The following is an 18,156-nucleotide window of genomic DNA, read 5'->3' on the forward strand; positions in this document are numbered from 1 at the left end:
ACCCTACCACTGCTGCACACTGATGCGCACACCATCATTGAGCCCCACCCTACCACTGCTGCACACTGATGCGCACACCATCAGCAAGCACGACCCTGCCACTGCTGCACACTGATGCGCACACCATCAGCGAGCCTCACCCTGCCACTGCTGCATACTGATGCGCACGCCATCAGTGAGCACGACCCTGCCACTGCTGCACACTGATGCGCACACCATCAGCGAGCCTCACCCTGCCACTGCTGCATACTGATGCGCACGCCATCAGTGAGCACGACCCTGCCACTGCTGCACACTGATGCGCACACCATCAGTGAGCACGACCCTGCCACTGCTGGACACTGATGCACACACCATCAGCGAGCCCCACCCTGGCACTACTGCACACTGATGTGCACACCATCAGTGAGCACGACCCTACCACTGTTGGACACTGATGCACACACCATCAGTGAGCACAACCCTGCCACTGTTGCACACTGATGTGCACAGCATCAGCGAGCACGACCCTGCCACTGCTGGACACTGATGCACACACCATCAGCGAGCCCCACCCTGCCACTGCTGCACACTGAAGTGCACACCACCAGTGATCCCCACCCTACCACTTCTGCACACTGATGCGCACACCATCAGTGAGCCCCACCCTACCACTGCTGCACACTGATGCGCACGTCATCAGCGAGCACGATCCTGCCACTGCTGCACACTGATGCGCACAGCATCAACGAGCCTCACCCTGCCACTGCTGCACACTGATGCGCATGCCATCAGTGAGCACGACCCTGCCACTGCTGCACTTTGATGCGCACACCATCAGCGAGCCTCACCCTGCCACTGCTGCACACTGATGCGCGCGCCATCAGCGAGCATGAGCCTGCCACTGCTGCACACTGATGCGCACACCATCAGCGAGCCTCACCCTGCCACTGCTGCACACTCATGCGCACACCATCACTGAACCCGACCCTACCACTGCTGCACACTGATGCACACACCATCAGCGAGCCTCATCCTGCCACTGCTGCATACTGATGCGCACGCCATCAGTGAGCACGACACTGCCACTGCCGCACACTGATGTGCACACCATCAGTGAGCCCCACCATGCCACTGCTGCACACTGATGCGCATGCCATCAGTGGGCACGACCCTGCCCCTGCTGCACACTGATGCGCATACCATCACTGAACCCGACCCTACCACTGGTGCACACTGATGCACACACCATCAGTGAGCACGACCCTGCCACTGCTGCACACTGATGGCACACCACCAGTGATCCCCACCCTACCACTGCTGCACACTGATACGCACACCATCAGTGAGCCCGACCCTATCGTTGCTGCACACTGATGCGCACACCATCAGTGAGTCCGACCCTGTCACTGCTGGGCACTGATACGCACACCATCAGTGAGCCCCACCCTACCACTGCTGCACACTGATGCGCACACCATCAGTGAGCACGACCCTACCACTGCTGCACACTGATGCGCACACCATCAGCGAGCACGACCCTGCCACTGCTGCACACTGATGCGCACACCATCAGCGAGCACAACCCTGCCACTGCTGCACACTGATGTGCACACCATCAGCGAGCCTCACCCTGCCACTGCTGCAAACTGATGCGCACACCATCAGTGAGCCGGACCCTACCGCTGCTGCACACTGATGCGCACACCATCAGTGAGCCCGACCCTGTCACTGCTGGACACTGATGTGCACGCCATCAGTGAGCCCCACCCTACCACTGATGCGCACGCCATCAGTGAGCACCACCCTACCACTGCTGCACACTGATGCGCACACCATCAGCAAGCACAACCCTGCCATTGCTGCACACTGATGCGCACGCCATCAGCGAGCACGACCCTGCCACTGCTGCACACTGATGCGCACACCATCAGCGAGCCTCACCCTGCCACTGCTGCAAACTGATGCGCACGCCATCAGTGAGCACGACCCAGCCTCTTCTGCACACACCATCAACGAGTCTCACCCTGCCACTGCTGCACACTGATGCGCATGCCATCAGTGAGCACGACCCTGCCACTGCTGCACACTGATGCGCACACCATCAGCGAGCCTCACCCGGCCGCTGCTGCATACTGATGCGCACGCCATCAGTGAGCACGACCCTGCCACTGCTGCACACTGATGCGCACACCATCAGTGAGCACGACCCTGCCACTGCTGGACACTGATGCGCACGCCATCAGTGAGCACGACCCTGCCACTGCTGCACACTGATGCGCACACCATCAGTGTGCACGACCCTGCCACTGCTGGACACTGATGCGCACACCATCAGCGAGCCCCGCCCTGCCACTGCTGCACACTGATGTGCACACCATCAGAGAGCACGACCCTGCCACTGCTGCACATTGAAGTGCACACCATCAGTGAGCACGATCCTACCACTGCTGGACACTGATGCATACACCATCAGTGAGCACGACCCTGCCACTGTTGCACACTGATGTGCACAGCATCAGCGAGCCCCACCCTACCACTGCTGCACACTGATGCGCACACCATCAGTGAGGACGACCCTGCCACTACTGCACACTGATGCGCACACCATCAGCGAGCCCCACCCTGCCACTGCTGCACACTGATGCGCACTCCATCAGTTAGCACGACCCTGCCACTGCAGCACACTGATGTGCACACCATCCCTGAACCCGACCCTGCCACTGCTGCACACTGATGCGCACACCATCATTGAACCCGACCCTACCACTGCTGCACACTGATGCATACACCATCAGTGAGCACGACCCTGCCACTGCTGCACACTGATGGCAGACCATCAGCGAGCCCCACCATGCCACTGCTGCACACTGATGCGTACACCATCAGTGAAGCCGACCCTACCACTGCTGCTCATTGATGCGCACACCATCAGTGAGCCCCACCCTACCACTGCTGCACACTGATGCGCACACCATCAGTGAGCACGACCCTGCCTCTGTTGCACACTGATGTGCACAGCATCAGCGAGCCCCGCCCTTCCACTGCTGCACACTGATGCGCACACCATCAGTGAGCACGACCCTGTCACTAATGCACACTGATGCGCACACCATCAGTGAGCACGACTCTGCCAGTGCTGCACAATGATGCGCACACCATCAGAGAGCACAACCCTGCCACTGCTGCACACTGATGCGCACACCATCAGCGAGCTTCACCCTGCCACTGCTGGATACTGATGCGCACGCCATCAGTGAGCACGACCCTGCCACTGTTGCACACTGATGTGCACAGCATCAGCGAGCCCCACCCTTCCACTGCTGCACACTGATGTGCACACCATCAGTGAGCACGACCCTGCCACTAGTGCACACTGATGCGCACACCATCAGTGTGCACGACCCTGCCACTGCTGGACACTGATGCGCACACCATCAGCGAGCCCCGCCCTGCCACTGCTGCACACTGATGTGCACACCATCAGAGAGCACGACCCTGCCACTGCTGCACATTGAAGTGCACACCATCAGTGAGCACGATCCTACCACTGCTGGACACTGATGCATACACCATCAGTGAGCACGACCCTGCCACTGTTGCACACTGATGTGCACAGCATCAGCGAGCCCCACCCTACCACTGCTGCACACTGATGCGCACACCATCAGTGAGGACGACCCTGCCACTACTGCACACTGATGCGCACACCATCAGCGAGCCCCACCCTGCCACTGCTGCACACTGATGCGCACTCCATCAGTTAGCACGACCCTGCCACTGCAGCACACTGATGTGCACACCATCCCTGAACCCGACCCTGCCACTGCTGCACACTGATGCGCACACCATCATTGAACCCGACCCTACCACTGCTGCACACTGATGCATACACCATCAGTGAGCACGACCCTGCCACTGCTGCACACTGATGGCAGACCATCAGCGAGCCCCACCATGCCACTGCTGCACACTGATGCGTACACCATCAGTGAAGCCGACCCTACCACTGCTGCTCATTGATGCGCACACCATCAGTGAGCCCCACCCTACCACTGCTGCACACTGATGCGCACACCATCAGTGAGCACGACCCTGCCTCTGTTGCACACTGATGTGCACAGCATCAGCGAGCCCCGCCCTTCCACTGCTGCACACTGATGCGCACACCATCAGTGAGCACGACCCTGTCACTAATGCACACTGATGCGCACACCATCAGTGAGCACGACTCTGCCAGTGCTGCACAATGATGCGCACACCATCAGAGAGCACAACCCTGCCACTGCTGCACACTGATGCGCACACCATCAGAGAGCTTCACCCTGCCACTGCTGGATACTGATGCGCACGCCATCAGTGAGCACGACCCTGCCACTGTTGCACACTGATGTGCACAGCATCAGCGAGCCCCACCCTACCACTGCTGCACACTGATGCGCACGCCATCAGTGAGCATGACCCTGCCACTGCTTCACACTGATGCGCACACCGTCACTGAACCCGACCCTGCCACTGCTGCACACTGATGCGAACACCATCACTGAACCCGACCCTACCACTGCTGCACACTGATGCACACACCATCAGTGAGCACGACCCTGCCACTGCTGCACACTGATGGCACACCATCAGCGAGCCCCACCCTGCCACTGTTGCACACTGATGCGCACACCATCAGTGAAGCTGACCCTACCATTGCTGCACATTGATGTGCACACCACCAGTGATCCCCACCCTACCACTGCTGCACACTGATGCGCACACCATCATTGAGCCCCACCCTACCACTGCTGCACACTGATGCGCACACCATCAGCAAGCACGACCCTGCCACTGCTGCACACTGATGCGCACACCATCAGCGAGCCTCACCCTGCCACTGCTGCATACTGATGCGCACGCCATCAGTGAGCACGACCCTGCCACTGCTGCACACTGATGCGCACACCATCAGCGAGCCTCACCCTGCCACTGCTGCATACTGATGCGCACGCCATCAGTGAGCACGACCCTGCCACTGCTGCACACTGATGCGCACACCATCAGTGAGCACGACCCTGCCACTGCTGGACACTGATGCACACACCATCAGCGAGCCCCACCCTGGCACTACTGCACACTGATGTGCACACCATCAGTGAGCACGACCCTACCACTGTTGGACACTGATGCACACACCATCAGTGAGCACAACCCGGCCACTGTTGCACACTGATGTGCACAGCATCAGCGAGCACGACCCTGCCACTGCTGGACACTGATGCACACACCATCAGCGAGCCCCACCCTGCCACTGCTGCACACTGAAGTGCACACCATCAGTGAGCACGACCCTACCACTGTTGGACACTGATGCACACACCATCAGTGAGCACGAGCCTGCCACTGTTGCACACTGATGTGCACAGCATCAGCGAGCCCCACCCTTCCACTGCTGCACACTGATGCGCACGCCATCAGTGAGCACGACCCTGCCACTACTGCACACTGATGCGCACACCATCAGCGAGCCCCACCCTGCCACTGCTGCACACTGATGTGTACGCCATCAGTGAGCACGACCCTGCCACTGCTGCACACTGATGCGCACACCATCAGTGAAGCCGACCCTACCACTGCTGCACATTGATGTGCACACCACCAGTGATCCCCACCCTACCACTACTGCACACTGATGCGCACACCATCAGTGAGCCCGACCATACCGCTGCTGCACACTGATGCACACACCATCAGTGAGCCCGACCCTGTCACTGCTGGACACTGATGCGCACACCATCAGTGAGCCCCACCCTACCACTGCTGCACACTGATGCGCACACCATCAGCGAGCACGACCCTGCCACTGCTGCACACTGATGCGCACACCATCAGCAAGCACGACCCTGCCACTCCTGCACACTGATGCGCACGCCATCAGCGAGCACGGCCCTGCCACTGCTGCACACTGATGCTCACACCATCAGCGAGCCTCACCCTGCCACTCATGCAAACTGATGCGCACACCATCAGCGAGCACGACCCTGCCACTGCTGCACACTGATGTGCACGCCATCAGTGAGCACGATCCTGCCACTGCTGCACACTGATGTGCACACCATCAACGAGCCTCACCCTGCAATTGCTGCACACTGATGCGCACGCCATCAGTGAGCACGACCCTGCCACTGCTGCACACTGATGCACACTCCATCAGCAAGCCTCACCCTGCCACTGCTGCAAACTGATGCGCACGCCATCATCGAGCACGATCCTGCCACTGCTGCACACTGATGCGCACACCATCAGCGAGCCTCACCCTGCCACTGCTGCACACTGATGCTCACGCCATCAGTGAGCACGACCCTGCCACTGCTGCGCACTGATGCGCACACCATCAGCGAGCCCACCCTGCAACTGCTGCACACTGATGCGCACGCCATCAGTGAGCACGACCCTGCCACTGCTGCACACCGATGCGCACACCATCAGCGAGCCTCACCCTGCCACTGCTGCATACTGATGCGCACGCCATCAGTGAGCACGACCCTGCCACTGCTGCACACTGATACGCACACCATCAGTGAGCACGACCCTGCCACTGCTAGACACTGATGCGCACACCATCAGCGAGCCCCACCCTGCCACTGCTGCAGACTGATGTGCACACCATCAGTGAGCACGACCCTGCCACTACTGCACACTGAAGTGCACACCATCAGTGAGCACGACCCTACCACTGCTGGACACTGATGCACACACCATCAGTGAGCACGACCCTGCCACTGTTGCACACTGATGCGCACACCATCAGCGAGCCTCACCCTGCCACTCTTGCAAACTGATGCGCACACCATCAGCGAGCACGACCCTGCCACTGCTGCACACTGATGTGCACGCCATCAGTGAGCACGATCCTGCCACTGCTGCACACTGATGTGCACACTATCAGCGAGCCTCACCCTGCAATTGCTGCACACTGATGCGCACGCCATCAGTGAGCACGACCCTGCCACTGCTGCACACTGATGCACACTCCATCAGCAAGCCTCACCCTGCCACTGCTGCAAACTGATGCGCACGCCATCATCGAGCACGATCCTGCCACTGCTGCACACTGATGCGCACACTATCAGCAAGCCTCACCCTGCCACTGCTGCACACTGTTGCTCACGCCATCAGTGAGCACGACCCTGCCACTGCTGCACACTGATGCGCACACCATCAGCGAGCCCACCCTGCAACTGCTGCACACTGATGCGCACGCCATCAGTGAGCACGACCCTGCCACTGCTGCACACCGATGCGCACACCATCAGCGAGCCTCACCCTGCCACGGCTGCATACTGATGCGCACGCCATCAGTGAGCACGACCCTGCCACTGCTGCACACTGATACGCACACCATCAGTGAGCACGACCCTGCCACTGCTGGACACTGATGCGCACACCATCAGCGAGCCCCACCCTGCCACTGCTGCAGACTGATGTGCACACCATCAGTGAGCACGACCCTGCCACTACTGCACACTGAAGTGCACACCATCAGTGAGCACGACCCTACCACTGCTGGACACTGATGCACACACCATCAGTGAGCACGACCCTGCCACTGTTGCACACTGATGTGCACAGCATCAGCGAGCCCCACCCTACCACTGCTGCACACTGATGTGCACACCATCAGTGAGCACGACCCTGCCACTACTGCACACTGATGCGCACACCATCAGCGAGCCCCACCCTGCCACTGCTGCACACTGATGCGCACACCATCAGCGAGCACGACCCTGACACTGCTGCACACTGATGCGCACACCATCAGCAAGCCCCACCCTACCACTGCTGCACACTGATGCGCACACCATCAGCGAGCCCCACCCTATCACTGCTGCACACTGATATGATATGATATGATAGTTTATTTATATAGCGCCTATACACAATGTGTTTCAAAGCGCTTCAAGGCAAGGGAGGGAACAAGGGAAAATACAATGTCATTCTTACAGGCCATGAACAGTAAGGATGTGAAATTAACTATCATACTCGGCCTGACGACATTTCAGATAGTGCAAGAGCTAAAACATAGATAAGGAATGGAGGGGGAGAGTGGGAAGGAAATGGAAACAGACAGGCGACTACCGTACTAGGCCTGACGATATTTCTGGTAGAGCCGGAAAAAAAACAAGAGGTGAGGGAGAGGGGTGCAGAAAGGTAGGGGAGGAACAAAACAAGCGACTGTCATATTAGGCCTGACGACATTTCAGATAGTGCTGGAGGGGTTTGGGGAGGAAAAAACCAGTAAGGGGAGGGAGGAGGAGACAGACGAGGTTGCTATCATACTAGGTCCAGGGACAATTCTGATATAGTAAGTGCATAGAAGAAAGTAAGGGGAGGAGATGGGAAAAGGGAGAAGGGAAAGGAGGAGAGAACAGAGAGTTAGCAGTCAAAAGAGTGGAGAAGCAAGAGTGGAGAGCGAATACAATTGCAGAAGTCAGTAGTAACACATAATGTTGCAAGCCAGGATACAAGATGAAGATGGGAACAGCATGATTCAGGGCCACCATGAGTACAAGATGCAAAAGAAGTTCAGCATGAGAGTTGAGAAAGGGTGACGCACCATGAATGAATGAAGTCCATAAAAGTCAAATCCAGCATTGTCCACAAGACTGATGCGCACATCATCAGCGAGCCCACCCTGCCACTGCTGCACACTAATGTGCACACCATCAATGAGCACGACCCTGCCACTGCTGCACACTGAAGTGCACACCATCAGTGAGCACGACCCTACCACTGCTGGACACTGATGCACACACCATCAGTGATCACGACCCTGCCACTACTGCACACTGATGCGCACACCATCAGCGAGCCCCACCCTGCCACTTCTGCACACTGATGCGCACGCCATCAGTGAGCACGACCCAGCCACTGCTGCACACTGATGCGCACACCGTCACTGAACCCGACCCTGCCACTGCTGCACACTGATGCGCACACCATCACTGAACCCGACCCTACCACTGCTGCACACTGATGCACACACCATCAGTGAGCACGACCCTGCCACTGTTGCACACTGATGCGCACACCATCAGTGAAGCCGACCCTACCACTGCTGCACATTGATGTGCACACCACCAGTGATCCCCACCCTACCACTGCTGCACACTGATGCGCACACCATCAGCGAGCCTCACCCTGCCACTGCTGCACACTGATGCGCACACCATCAGTGAGCCCGACCCTGTCACTGCTGGACACTGATGCTCACACCATCAGTGATCCCCACCCTACCACTGCTGCACACTGATGCGCACACCATCAGCGAGCACGACCCTGCCACTGCTGTACACTGATGCGCATGCCATCAGCGAGCACGGCCCTGCCACGGCTGCACACTGATGTGCACACCATCAGCGAGCCTCACCCTGCCACTCTTGCAAACTGATGCGCACACCATCAGCGAGCCCCACCCTACCACTGCTGCACACTGATGCGCACACCATCAGTGAGCATGACCCTGCCACTGCTGCACACTGATGCGCACGCCATCAGCGAGCACAATCCTGCCACTGCTGCACACTGATGCGCACAGCAACAGCGAGCCTCACCCTGCCACTGATGCACACTGATGCGCACGCCATCAGTGAGCACGACCCTGCCACTGCTGCACACTGATGCGCACGCTATCAGCGAGCCTCACCCTGCCACTGCTGCACACTGATGCGCACGCCATCAGCGAGCATGACCCTGCCACTGCTGCACACTGATGCGCACACCATCAGCGAGCCTCACCCTGCCACTGCTGCACACTCATGCGCACGCCATCAGCGAGCACGACCCTGCCACTGCTGCACACAGATGCGCACACCATCAGCGAGCCTCACCCTGCCACTTCTGCATACTGATGCGCACGCCATCAGTGAGCACGACCCTGCCACTGCTGCACACTGATGCGCACACCATCAGCGAGCACGACCCTGCCAGTGCTGGACACTGACGCGCACACCATCAGTGAACCCCACCCTGCCACTGCTGCACACTGATGCGCATGCCATCAGTGAGCACGACCCTGCCACTGCTGCACACTGATGCGCACATTATCACTGAACCCGACCCTACCACTGCTGCACACTGATGCACACACCATCAGCGAGCCTCACCCTGCCACTGCTGCATACTGATGCGCACGCCATCAGTGAGCATGACTCTGCCACTGCCGCACACTGATGCGCACACCATTGGTGAGCCCCACCCTGCCACTGCTGCACACTGATGCGCACATCATCACTGAACCCGACCCTACCACTGGTGCACACTGATGGCATGCGCACGACCCTGCCACTGCTGCACACTGATGGCACACCATCAGCGAGCCCCACCCTGCCACTGCTGCACACTAATGCGCACACCATCAGTGAAGCCGACCCTACCACTGCTGCATATTGATGCGCACACCACCAGTGATCCCCACCCTACCACTGCTGCACACTGATGCGCACACCATCAGTGAGCCCGACCCTACCGTTGCTGCACACTATCAGTGAGCCCGACCCTGTCACTGCTGGACACTGATACGCACACCATCAGTGAGCCCCACCCTACCACTGCTGCACACTGATGCGCATACCATCAGTGAGCATGACCCTACCACTGCTGCACACTGATGCGCACACCATCAGCGAGCACGACCCTGCCACTGCTGCACACTGATGCGCAGGCCATCTGCGAGCACGACCCTGCCACTGCTGCACACTGATGTGCACACCATCAGCGAGCCTCACCCTGCAACTGCTGCAAACTGATGCGCACACCATCAGTGAGCCGGACCCTACCGCTGCTGCACACTGATGTGCACAGCATCAGCGAGCCCCACCCTACCACTGCTGCACACTGATGCGCACACCATCAGTGAGGACGACCATGCCACTACTGCACACTGATGTGCACACCATCAGCGAGCCCCACCCTGCCACTGCTGCACACTGATGCGCACGCCATCAGTGAGCACGACCCTGCCACTGCAGCACACTGATGTGCACACCGTCCCTGAACTGACCCTGCCACTGCTGCACACTGATGAGCACACCATCACTGAACCCGACCCTACCACTGCTGCACACTGATGCATACACCATCAGTGAGCACGACCCTGCCACTGCTGCACACTGATGCGTACACCATCAGTGAAGCCGACCCTACCACTGCTGCACATTGATGCGCATACCATCAGTGAGCCCCACCCTACCACTGCTGCACACTGATGCGCACACCATCAGTGAGCACGACCCTGCCACTGTTGCACACTGATGTGCACAGCAACAGCGAGCCCCACCCTTCCACTGCTGCACACTGATGCGCACACCATCAGTGAGCACGACCCTGTCACTAATGCACACTGATGCGCACGCCATCAGTGAGCACGACCCTGCCACTGCAGCACACTGATGTGCACACCGTCCCTGAACTGACCCTGCCACTGCTGCACACTGATGAGCACACCATCAGTGAGCACGACCCTGTCACTGCTGCACACTGATGGCACACCATCAGCGAGCCCCACCCTGCCACTGCTGCACACTGATGCGCACACCATCAGTGAGCCCCACCCTACCACTGCTGCACACTGATGCGCACACCATCAGCGAGCACAACCCTGCCACTGCTGCACACTGATGCGCACGTCATCAGCGAGCACGATCCTGCCACTGCTGCACACTGATGCGCACAGCATCAGCGAGCCTCACCCTGCCACTGCTGCACACTGATGCGCACACCATCAGTGAGCACGACCCTGCCACTGCTGCACACTGATGCGCACACTATCAGCGAGCCTCACCCTGCCACTGCTGCACACTGATGCGCGCGCCATCAGCGAGCATGATCCTGCCACTGCTGCACACTGATGCGCACACCATCAGCGAGCCTCACCCTGCCACTGCTGCACACTCATGCGCACACCATCACTGAACCCGACCCTACCACTGCTGCCCACTGATGCGCACACCATCAGCGAGCCTCACCCTGCCACTGTTGCACACAGATGCGCACACCATCAGTGAAGCCGACCCTACCACTGCTGCACATTGATGTGCACACCACCAGTGATCCCCACCCTACCACTTCTGCACACTGATGCGCACACCATCAGTGAGCCCCACCCTACCACTGCTGCACACTGATGCGCACACCATCAGCGAGCACGACCCTGCCACTGCTGCGCACTGATGCGCACACCATCAGCGAGCACGACCCTGCCACTCCTGCACACTGATGCGCACGTCATCAGCGAGCACGATCCTGCCACTGCTGCACACTGATGCGCGCGCCATCAGCAGCACACTGATGCGCACAGCATCAACGAGCCTCACCCTGCCACTGCTGCACACTGATGCGCACGCCATCAGTGAGCACGACCCTGCCACTGCTGCACTTTGATGCGCACACTATCAGCGAGCCTCACCCTGCCACTGCTGCACACTGATGCGCGCGCCATCAGCGAGCATGAGCCTGCCACTGCTGCACACTGATGCGCACACCATCAGCGAGCCTCAACCTGCCACTGCTGCACACTCATGCGCACACCATCACTGAACCCGACCCTACCACTGCTGCACACTGATGCACACACCATCAGCGAGCCTCATCCTGCCACTGCTGCATACTGATGCGCACGCCATCAGTGAGCACGACACTGCCACTGCCGCACACTGATGTGCACACCATCAGTGAGCCCCACCATGCCACTGCTGCACACTGATGCGCATGCCATCAGTGGGCACGACTCTGCCCCTGCTGCACACTGATGCGCATACCATCACTGAACCCGACCCTACCACTGGTGCACACTGATGCACACACCATCAGTGAGCACGACCCTGCCACTGCTGCACACTGATGGCACACCACCAGTGATCCCCACCCTACCACTGCTGCACACTGATACGCACACCATCAGTGAGCCCGACCCTATCGTTGCTGCACACTGATGCGCACACCATCAGTGAGTCCGACCCTGTCACTGCTGGGCACTGATACCCACACCATCAGTGAGCCCCACCCTACCACTGCTGCACACTGATGCGCACACCATCAGTGAGCACGACCCTACCACTGCTGCACACTGATGCGCACACCATCAGCGAGCACGACCCTGCCACTGCTGCACACTGATGCGCACACCATCAGCGAGCACAACCCTGCCACTGCTGCACACTGATGTGCACACCATCAGCGAGCCTCACCCTGCCACTGCTGCAAACTGATGCACACACCATCAGTGAGCCGGACCCTACCGCTGCTGCACACTGATGCGCACACCATCAGTGAGCCCGACCCTGTCACTGCTGGACACTGATGTGCACGCCATCAGTGAGCCCCACCCTACCACTGATGCGCACGCCATCAGTGAGCACCACCCTACCACTGCTGCACACTGATGCGCACACCATCAGCAAGCACAACCCTGCCATTGCTGCACACTGATGCGCACGCCATCAGCGAGCACGACCCTGCCACTGCTGCACACTGATGCGCACACCATCAGCGAGCCTCACCCTGCCACTGCTGCAAACTGATGCGCACGCCATCAGTGAGCACGACCCAGCCTCTTCTGCGCACACCATCAACGAGTCTCACCCTGCCACTGCTGCACACTGATGCGCATGCCATCAGTGAGCACGACCCTGCCACTGCTGCACACTGATGCGCACACCGTCAGCGAGCCTCACCCGGCCGCTGCTGCATACTGATGCGCACGCCATCAGTGAGCACGACCCTGCCACTGCTGCACACTGATGCGCACACCATCAGTGAGCACGACCCTGCCACTGCTGGACACTGATGCGCACGCCATCAGTGAGCACGACCCTGCCACTGCTGCACACTGATGCGCACACCATCAGTGTGCACGACCCTGCCACTGCTGGACACTGATGCGCACACCATCAGCGAGCCCCGCCCTGCCACTGCTGCACACTGATGTGCACACCATCAGAGAGCACGACCCTGCCACTGCTGCACATTGAAGTGCACACCATCAGTGAGCACGATCCTACAACTGCTGGACACTGATGCATACACCATCAGTGAGCACGACCCTGCCACTGTTGCACACTGATGTGCACAGCATCAGCGAGCCCCACCCTACCACTGCTGCACACTGATGCGCACACCATCAGTGAGGACGACCCTGCCACTACTGCACACTGATGCGCACACCATCAGCGAGCCCCACCCTGCCACTGCTGCACACTGATGCGCACTCCATCAGTTAGCACGACCCTGCCACTGCAGCACACTGATGTGCACACCATCCCTGAACCCGACCCTGCCACTGCTGCACACTGATGCGCACACCATCATTGAACCCGACCCTACCACTGCTGCACACTGATGCATACACCATCAGTGAGCACGACCCTGCCACTGCTGCACACTGATGGCAGACCATCAGCGAGCCCCACCATGCCACTGCTGCACACTGATGCGTACACCATCAGTGAAGCCGACCCTACCACTGCTGCTCATTGATGCGCACACCATCAGTGAGCCCCACCCTACCACTGCTGCACACTGATGCGCACACCATCAGTGAGCACGACCCTGCCTCTGTTGCACACTGATGTGCACAGCATCAGCGAGCCCCGCCCTTCCACTGCTGCACACTGATGCGCACACCATCAGTGAGCACGACCCTGTCACTAATGCACACTGATGCGCACACCATCAGTGAGCACGACTCTGCCAGTGCTGCACAATGATGCGCACACCATCAGAGAGCACAACCCTGCCACTGCTGCACACTGATGCGCACACCATCAGCGAGCTTCACCCTGCCACTGCTGGATACTGATGCGCACGCCATCAGTGAGCACGACCCTGCCACTGTTGCACACTGATGTGCACAGCATCAGCGAGCCCCACCCTACCACTGCTGCACACTGATGTGCACACCATCAGTGAGCACGACCCTGCCACTACTGCACACTGATGCGCACACCATCAGTGTGCACGACCCTGCCACTGCTGGACACTGATGCGCACACCATCAGCGAGCCCCGCCCTGCCACTGCTGCACACTGATGTGCACACCATCAGAGAGCACGACCCTGCCACTGCTGCACATTGAAGTGCACACCATCAGTGAGCACGATCCTACCACTGCTGGACACTGATGCATACACCATCAGTGAGCACGACCCTGCCACTGTTGCACACTGATGTGCACAGCATCAGCGAGCCCCACCCTACCACTGCTGCACACTGATGCGCACACCATCAGTGAGGACGACCCTGCCACTACTGCACACTGATGCGCACACCATCAGCGAGCCCCACCCTGCCACTGCTGCACACTGATGCGCACTCCATCAGTTAGCACGACCCTGCCACTGCAGCACACTGATGTGCACACCATCCCTGAACCCGACCCTGCCACTGCTGCACACTGATGCGCACACCATCATTGAACCCGACCCTACCACTGCTGCACACTGATGCATACACCATCAGTGAGCACGACCCTGCCACTGCTGCACACTGATGGCAGACCATCAGCGAGCCCCACCATGCCACTGCTGCACACTGATGCGTACACCATCAGTGAAGCCGACCCTACCACTGCTGCTCATTGATGCGCACACCATCAGTGAGCCCCACCCTACCACTGCTGCACACTGATGCGCACACCATCAGTGAGCACGACCCTGCCTCTGTTGCACACTGATGTGCACAGCATCAGCGAGCCCCTCCCTTCCACTGCTGCACACTGATGCGCACACCATCAGTGAGCACGACCCTGTCACTAATGCACACTGATGCGCACACCATCAGTGAGCACGACTCTGCCAGTGCTGCACAATGATGCGCACACCATCAGAGAGCACAACCCTGCCACTGCTGCACACTGATGCGCACACCATCAGCGAGCTTCACCCTGCCACTGCTGGATACTGATGCGCACGCCATCAGTGAGCACGACCCTGCCACTGTTGCACACTGATGTGCACAGCATCAGCGAGCCCCACCCTACCACTGCTGCACACTGATGTGCACACCATCAGTGAGCACGACCCTGCCACTACTGCACACTGATGCGCACACCATCAGCGAGCCCCACCCTGCCACTGCTGCACACTGATGCGCACGCCATCAGTGAGCATGACCCTGCCACTGCTTCACACTGATGCGCACACCGTCACTGAACCCGACCCTGCCACTGCTGCACACTGATGCGAACACCATCACTGAACCCGACCCTACCACTGCTGCACACTGATGCACACACCATCAGTGAGCACGACCCTGCCACTGCTGCACACTGATGGCACACCATCAGCGAGCCCCACCCTGCCACTGTTGCACACTGATGCGCACACCATCAGTGAAGCTGACCCTACCATTGCTGCACATTGATGTGCACACCACCAGTGATCCCCACCCTACCACTGCTGCACACTGATGCGCACACCATCATTGAGCCCCACACTACCACTGCTGCACACTGATGCGCACACCATCAGCAAGCACGACCCTGCCACTGCTGCACACTGATGCGCACACCATCAGCGAGCCTCACCCTGCCACTGCTGCATACTGATGCGCACGCCATCAGTGAGCACGACCCTGCCACTGCTGCACACTGATGCGCACACCATCAGCGAGCCTCACCCTGCCACTGCTGCATACTGATGCGCACGCCATCAGTGAGCACGACCCTGCCACTGCTGCACACTGATGCGCACACCATCAGTGAGCACGACCCTGCCACTGCTGGACACTGATGCACACACCATCAGCGAGCCCCACCCTGGCACTACTGCACACTGATGTGCACACCATCAGTGAGCACGACCCTACCACTGTTGGACACTGATGCACACACCATCAGTGAGCACAACCCTGCCACTGTTGCACACTGATGTGCACAGCATCAGCGAGCACGACCCTGCCACTGCTGGACACTGATGCACACACCATCAGCGAGCCCCACCCTGCCACTGCTGCACACTGAAGAGCACACCACCAGTGATCCCCACCCTACCACTTCTGCACACTGATGCGCACACCATCAGTGAGCCCCACCCTACCACTGCTGCACACTGATGCGCACACCATCAGCGAGCACGACCCTGCCACTGCTGCGCACTGATGCGCACACCATCAGCGAGCACGACCCTGCCACTCCTGCACACTGATGCGCACGTCATCAGCGAGCACGATCCTGCCACTGCTGCACACTGATGCGCACAGCATCAACGAGCCTCACCCTGCCACTGCTGCACACTGATGCGCACACCATCACTGAACCCGACCCTACCACTGCTGCACACTGATGCACACACCATCAGCGAGCCTCATCCTGCCACTGCTGCATACTGATGCGCACGCCATCAGTGAGCACGACACTGCCACTGCCGCACACTGATGTGCACACCATCAGTGAGCCCCACCATGCCACTGCTGCACACTGATGCGCATGCCATCAGTGGGCACGACCCTGCCACTGCTTCACACTGATGCGCACACCGTCACTGAACCCGACCCTGCCACTGCTGCACACTGATGCGAACACCATCACTGAACCCGACCCTACCACTGCTGCACACTGATGCACACACCATCAGTGAGCACGACCCTGCCACTGCTGCACACTGATGGCACACCATCAGCGAGCCCCACCCTGCCACTGTTGCACACTGATGCGCACACCATCAGTGAAGCTGACCCTACCATTGCTGCACATTGATGTGCACACCACCAGTGATCCCCACCCTACCACTGCTGCACACTGATGCGCACACCATCATTGAGCCCCACCCTACCACTGCTGCACACTGATGCGCACACCATCAGCAAGCACGACCCTGCCACTGCTGCACACTGATGCGCACACCATCAGCGAGCCTCACCCTGCCACTGCTGCATACTGATGCGCACGCCATCAGTGAGCACGACCCTGCCACTGCTGCACACTGATGCGCACACCATCAGCGAGCCTCACCCTGCCACTGCTGCATACTGATGCGCACGCCATCAGTGAGCACGACCCTGCCACTGCTGCACACTGATGCGCACACCATCAGTGAGCACGACCCTGCCACTGCTGGACACTGATGCACACACCATCAGCGAGCCCCACCCTGGCACTACTGCACACTGATGTGCACACCATCAGTGAGCACGACC

This window comes from Ambystoma mexicanum, chromosome 6p (assembly GCF_040938575.1).
Source record: "Ambystoma mexicanum isolate Mex_15411 chromosome 6p, UKY_AmexF1_1, whole genome shotgun sequence".
Classification (NCBI taxonomy): Eukaryota; Metazoa; Chordata; class Amphibia; order Caudata; family Ambystomatidae; genus Ambystoma; species Ambystoma mexicanum.